The sequence below is a fragment of the Citrus clementina genome, unplaced genomic scaffold (assembly GCF_000493195.1).
Source record: "Citrus clementina cultivar Clemenules unplaced genomic scaffold, Citrus_clementina_v1.0 scaffold_8, whole genome shotgun sequence".
Lineage (NCBI taxonomy): Eukaryota > Viridiplantae > Streptophyta > Magnoliopsida > Sapindales > Rutaceae > Citrus > Citrus x clementina.
Genome location: NW_006262022.1, coordinates 6,879,257 through 6,886,051, shown reverse-complemented (window position 1 = coordinate 6,886,051; position 6,795 = coordinate 6,879,257).

Sequence of the window (6,795 nt, the reverse complement as noted above, 5' to 3'; positions counted from 1 at the left end):
CTCATTAAATCTTTTGGGAATAATGTCTTCTTTAATACAATTTAAATCGGCACCGGTGTCAAAAAGGGCAATGGTGTCAATTACAAAATCTTTAGAAAGAATTAAAGTGGTTTTGATCAAATATTTTCTAGTAGTAATTTGCTTTAAGGCAAACAGAAAATCATTGGGTATTGATTCAATGTTTTCTAGGCTTTGATCATTATTATCATTATCAGAATCTGATTCCTTATCGGAATTTTCTTGCAATTATTTTTGTAAAAGAAGTTGGATAGTTTCAGAATCATTTTTTTGTTTTTCTTTTAATTCTTTTATGTCAAGTTTGATTTCTTTGATTTCTTTTTGAAGGTCTTGGATATAGGGGACAGTCCTTTTTGTTTTCTTTTTATCCAAGATTTCTGTTAAATCATACCTGTTCTTTCTAATGATGGGGGCTTTGGAAGTCTTAGCTTTATTACTTACTTCTAAGGTTTTTAGAAGTTTATCGAGATATTCTCTCTGGAGATTTGGATCAGAAATGTGTTTAACTAATTCAAGAAAAGCCTCTTGTTTCTTAGTTAAAACATTGATTTTCTTTAAATAGAATTCTGTGTTAGAACCACTGTCACTGGATTCAGATGTGTCTGAGTCAACTAACTCATCAATCTGAAGAGACTCATTATCTCTCGTCATGGAAGACTCAGAATCAGAGGATTCTACAAGTAAAGGGGCTACTTTAGAAATGATTTCTTCCCCAAGGCCAAGCTCATGGAGCTTTCTGTTCAATCTGCAAAACTTTGCAGTATGGCCTTTCTGCCCATATTTATAACATGTGGCTTCTTTGTAGTTAAAAGAGGTTTTTGATTTGGCTCTAAACTCTCTCTTTTTAGAGAAGTTAGGTTTCTTATAAGGCTTCGAGGGTTTCTCATAAGAAAGTTCTCTAAAATCTCGAAAGGGTTTCTTATGGCTTTTTGATTTGTAATGTTTTTTGTAAGGTTTTGAAGAACACTTACCATTACAATCTTTAGAAGTAGAAGTTTTAAAGGGGTCATAATTGAATTGTTTACAGAAACTACCTAATTCTTGTTTAGATTTCCTAAGCTCCCATTTTAGACGTTTCTGTAACTTCAAATCTTGACAAATCTTTAAACATTCTTTGTTGACAAAACTGACAAGTTCACCATAGGTAAGCTCGTCATAGGGAATACGGTTGTCATACAGGGCTTTAATGGAATTCCTAACTTTTTCTCCTAGTAGGGTCGGTAAACCTGCAAGGAATTTCTCCTTCCAAGTTATATGATTTGCATCATCCCTAAGGAAGAGTCTGGTAAAGAATGTGGTTTTATAGCTTTGGAATTCACTAAGTTTCCTACACCTTAGGTTGTGTAGTAACTCAGCATTTTTGTCTCTAAGGTGTGAATGGTCACCTATGAAATGAAGGGATATAGTCAAAATCAGGGTAGCAACAGCATCCTGAATTGGACTATTGAATTCATCAAGAATGGGGGCTCCATTTTCGACACTTTGGATAGAATCTAGAATATCTAATTGTTGCTGTTTGGTGAGAAGATGATCCTACCAACCTTTTAGTTGACCAGTAAAACCAGCGATGAGAATTTCTGCAATAGCTTTGTCAGAAGTTCCCGACTGGGTTTTATAGGCATTGGCTGCCATGGTCATCTGTTGCAACAATCCTAAAATGTTGTATTCAGACATACCGTCAATGTTCCACTCATAGACAGATGATGCATTAAATCTGGATTGATTTAATGCACTGGGTCTGTTGTCTATGGCCAAATCAAGTGGAGACTTGACAGTAGGCAAGGCTAAATCCCAATGGATTTTATTGGCTTTAGGAACAAGTTCTTCTATGAAGGCTTCTACATCAGAAGAGGCTATGGAAAGATTGTCCTGTTCTAGTACACCAATCTTGCTAGACTGGGCACTATCAGGGGCAATCTGAACTTTACTAGAAGAAGAAGAAGATGCTTCTATTCTATCTAGTTGTTCTCTAATGGCTTTAGCAAAATCCGATTTTGACTCTTGAACAAGCTTTTGGCTAATTTTCGAAACCTGAAAAAGTTTGAAAATAGGTTCTTTAAGCTTTTTGTCAGAATCCGATTTTGAAGGAATTGGTTTAGTAGAAATAGGGGAAACAGTTATGGTTGACTGCTGGAATTAGTTCTCTATTCTAGTCAATTGTTTTCCTATTGTATTTAGATTAGCATTACAGAAGTTGTTCTGTTGAATAATGCTATCTAAATCTGTTTCTGTATCTCTATGGATTTTGTAAGGTGAGGCTTTAATCTCTACAGGGGGTTCACCATGGTCAATGGTTATGCTCCTAAGAGGTGGATGCTCAGATTCTATGATTCTATCACTTCTAGAAAGATTCCACTCAGTGGTTTTCTTTCTAACAGTAATGGGGTTCGACTTTTTAAAGGGATAAGAAATGTTGTTATCTGAAGCATATAATTGAAACCAATCAAAAAATAAAATATGAACTTTATGCATATTTACAAATTTGTAATAAATTCCTTGGATTTCTTTTCTTTGGTTTAAGAAATGTTTGAAAAACCAAAGTCTTTTTTCTTTATTTGAATCAGAATAAAAATCATTATGCAAAAGAGTTTTGTCCAATTCAAAATCTTTTTCAATGACGTTTATTACGTTTTCAGTGACAGCTGAAAATGTAGGAGAAGTTGGAGGAGAAGGTTCTTTCTCTTCCTGTCTTTTGTCATGCTGGCTACTAGTGTAGATTGGATGCGGAACACTAGTGGCATAGTCAACAGAGTGAATGGAGGAGCTAGGTATATCTGAAGTGGAAAACCTAGGTTGACTCTGGAAAGGGAGGTTTATTACTGAAGGTACTTTTGAGAATTTCCTTTCTAGTGAAGGAATGCTTGAGCAAGAATCCCCGTCGGATAATCTAGTTGAAGTAGATCTCCTAAAGGATAGTTTGACTTTACCATCAGAGTACTGAGTTACATTTTGCAACTCTGTATTATGCTCAAGTTGTTTAGGAATTATTGGACCAGTGGCTCCTTCAAGAATCCATTCGTCTGGAAGATTGACATCTTTCCATTGGATTAGTTTTGGAATAACAGTGTTGGCTTTAGACAGATCAGTCTGTAAGAGAAGAGTTTCATCTCTTTTCGACTGGAATTTGTGTTGTGTGCTAAATGCAGAAATCATGGCTTTGTATGAGATTTTATAAATCAAGGCAACAGGGACAGATCCCTCTATCATATGGTAATTATGGGTCTTGATTTGTAAAATCATGCTTTTTAAAATGTTCTTGTCTTTTAAGGAAATCGTTATGTTTGGATAATAATTAAATGAAATAGGTCCTTTACAAAGACTCGACTCTATGCTACTTAGCAAAGAATCATCAAAAGAGATGAATCGCCCATCTCTTAGGACAGCAAGAATGGAAGCGTTAAGTCCTTCCTTAGTAAGAGGCTTTATACCGACTTGAATTAAGCCAATATGAACATAATTAAAATTTTTATCTTTTAACTTCTTTAAAGATTGTTCTGAAAACAAATGAATTGTTTCAAAAGGCTTTGAAAGGGTTATGTCACGTTCTTCAGTCTTTATAACATAATCATTTTTTAAGAAATCAAGCTTCTTTGTTTTGTAAATCATTTCTTTGTTAACTTTTGGTAATTCCCAATTATCAATTGCTTTATTAAAATCTTCAATTACAAATTCTTCAGAATTCACAACATTCTTTGAATTACTAGTCTTCCCGGAAGAAGAGATAGAAAACGACGATGCTCTACAAAGTAGAGAGTCCATGTATAAAAACCTATGTTCTACTCTTGGTCCTGTCAGTATGGCTACAGGTATGGTTTTATTGCCCGAAGCGGGAAACTCACCCTAAGACGGGACTTACTACTAGTAAGAAATTCACCACACAAACAAAATTTCAAAATAAAACACAAGTCTTTAAACACAAAATCTCTAAACTATATTACACTATCCTCCCCTTGGCTCTGATACCAGTAGGAAATAAGATCGAAGGATGGATGTGTTTTAGGAATATTCAAATCTCAGATTTTAATAAAATAAACGGATAAAATTGGTGTGCTTTGAAACACGGTTGATTGCTTTTAATTATAATTAAATTGGTACGTGGCGTTGTTCTACCTGATCAATGCAGAGACTAGTCTGCCTTAGGGACCAGATCTGGCTTAGAACATATCAATATCCCGCATGTTCTGGTTTCCAGCCGATATACCTATTTAATTAATGCTTTACCAAATATGAATTAGATTCTTTAAATAAGCCTAGCAACAAACATACATCTAAAAGCTCATAGATAGTACTAGATCTGGATCCCAGAAATAGCACTCTGATTAGATGGAGGGAGATGAGAAGATACAACTGAGGATTGAGATCTGGTCTCGTTGCCTCAGAGGAACGTAGCAGTTATATGGCAGATCTGATACAGATCAGTCTGCAGATGATGCTTTAAAGTAAATTGCGGAAATTAAAATACTTTAAATTAAAGTGCAGAAATTTAAACATACAGAACTTTAAAGTAATTACAATCTTTGAAAGGAAATTATAAATCTTATATTTGATTTTCTTGCTTTGTTTGCTTTAAAAAAGAAAGTATTACAGAAGAAATGAGAAATTAATCTGAAGACAGGAAAATTTTCTTGGTGTCTTCGGATTCCTAATTCTCTATAGAGAGAGAGGGAGAGAAAAGAAAGAAGGGAAAAGAGAGAGAGGATTGGAAAAATTCTGAGGAGTCTAAGTCTTCCTCCAGAATTATATACAAAATTTTTAATTTTTAACTGTAGCGAGTCTGTAGTTTCTCAACTGTAGCGAAACTGTAGCTTGGAACAGTAGTCTTTGTAATGAGAGTATACATTCTTTAAAATACAAGTATGACTTGGGTGAAGAGACATGTGCGCTCTCACTTGTGTCCAGGGGACCACCCGATAGTACAAATTCAAATATACAAGAAAGGAAAATACTGAAAATACAAGCGAAGATATTAATGGAAAATAATTACAATGGAAGTGCGGAAATGAGATTTTACTTTTTTTTTTTACAAATGATAATTATTTACAATGCTTTATTAGAGAGAAAATTCCAAAACAGTCGTCTTCATTTTCATCTCCAAGAGAAATAAATGGCTCTTCATCACCTTCATCATCATCATCAGAGGAGTCGGCAACTGAGGACTTTGATCTTGAAGTGAGGAGTTGCTCCATAACTTTAAAATATTCTTCTTCAGTTTTGGCGCTGGCCAAAAGGGATTGGGCTTTGGATTTTTGAGTAAGAAAGATTTCTTGGGCTTTGACTTCTTTAATGGTTGGAGGAAGGAAGCCTTTAGAACAGAGCCAATTGCGGATCAGAGTGTCAGTTAATTTGGTCTGTTCGTCAAACTTTGACCACCATTTTACTTTAAAGGTGCTTTGTAATATGAGTTGGGCTTCTTGGGTATGATATCTGAAATTCCACATCCATACCCATGGAAGGAAGAAATTTGTACAGAAACAGAGAAAGGGGGGAAACCTTTTCTCAGATTCAGAATGGATATAATGGGCTTTGAAAAGGTTTAGACAATGGGTGGCGTTTGGAGTTAAAATTCGTGGTATTGGGCCAAAAGAGTTCCACCACTGTTAAAACTAATTAGGAAGGCTTTGAACAGTTATTTTTGAATTGAAGAAAAATAACTAGGAATGAGATTTCTTTGGGTTCTGTATAAAAAATGTGTTAAACCAGGCTTGTTGATAATCCCAGTAGGAATAAGTCAAAAAATGTGGCAAATGCATTTGGAAATTTGGAGGGAAGCTTTTTTGTTTGTGGAGTTGATCACCCCACTGGTTTGAGCTCAATACTTTTAGGATAGTAGCCGTGGAGTAGGCTGGCTCTGAATGAGTCTCACTGAGGAAGAAATGTTTGAACTTTACTGACTCCGTGGATTCTAAAATACTTTGATAATAAGACTGGGGTTTTGTCAAATCCCATGGTTTGAAAAACCAGCATTTAGGGAAAAACTTTGAAATAGCTTGAAAAGGATCAGTATGGTAAAAACCATCTTCCATAGATAAAATATTTTGGAAATGAGTTTTATCAAACCAATCGGAGGTTTTCTTTAAGAGTTTTGGCTGGGAAAGAACAATTTGAGAAGATGAACTTTCACCGGAAACAACCACATTTTGAGAAGAGGGTTTTGAAATTTCTTTAGAAATAGATTTTTCTTTTTCAATATTTTCTTTTTCAATATTTTCTTTGGAAGAACTTTGTAAAGCGAGCATAAGCTCAGGGGATTTAGAAATGGAATATATATATATATATATGTTCGTATGTATTGTATATTCTCCTTAGAGATAAGGATAAGAGTTAGAGTGTGACATAAAGTAAGGGATGAGTTGTAAAGTAGATTCCTTAGAGATAAGGATCATTATTGTATACAATGTGTAATAGTGGTTCCCTTGTGCTTATAAAAGGGAACCCTTGGTTTGAGTCTAGGTATCGAGTCTTGGAGTGCAGTCTTGTATTTGTAAGTCTCTCATTCCTCTTTATAAGAAGTAACCTTCGATTGTTAGTAAAACCCAATTTGGTATCAGAGCCATATTTCCCAAAAGGAAACCCCTGGGTGTGCAACAATATTATGCTTTGTGGTTGTCGAAGTACTTCGGACCCTCCACATCAGAAAGTTGTTGGATACTGATTTACCTGTCCAAATTTTTCATTCTAAAACACTCCAGAGTGAATTCTGTAAGGTGTGGCGCCCTCTTGAAAATGCTTGGATTGCCGTGTGTTTAGGACTTATCACCCCAAAGAAAACCCTTTGAT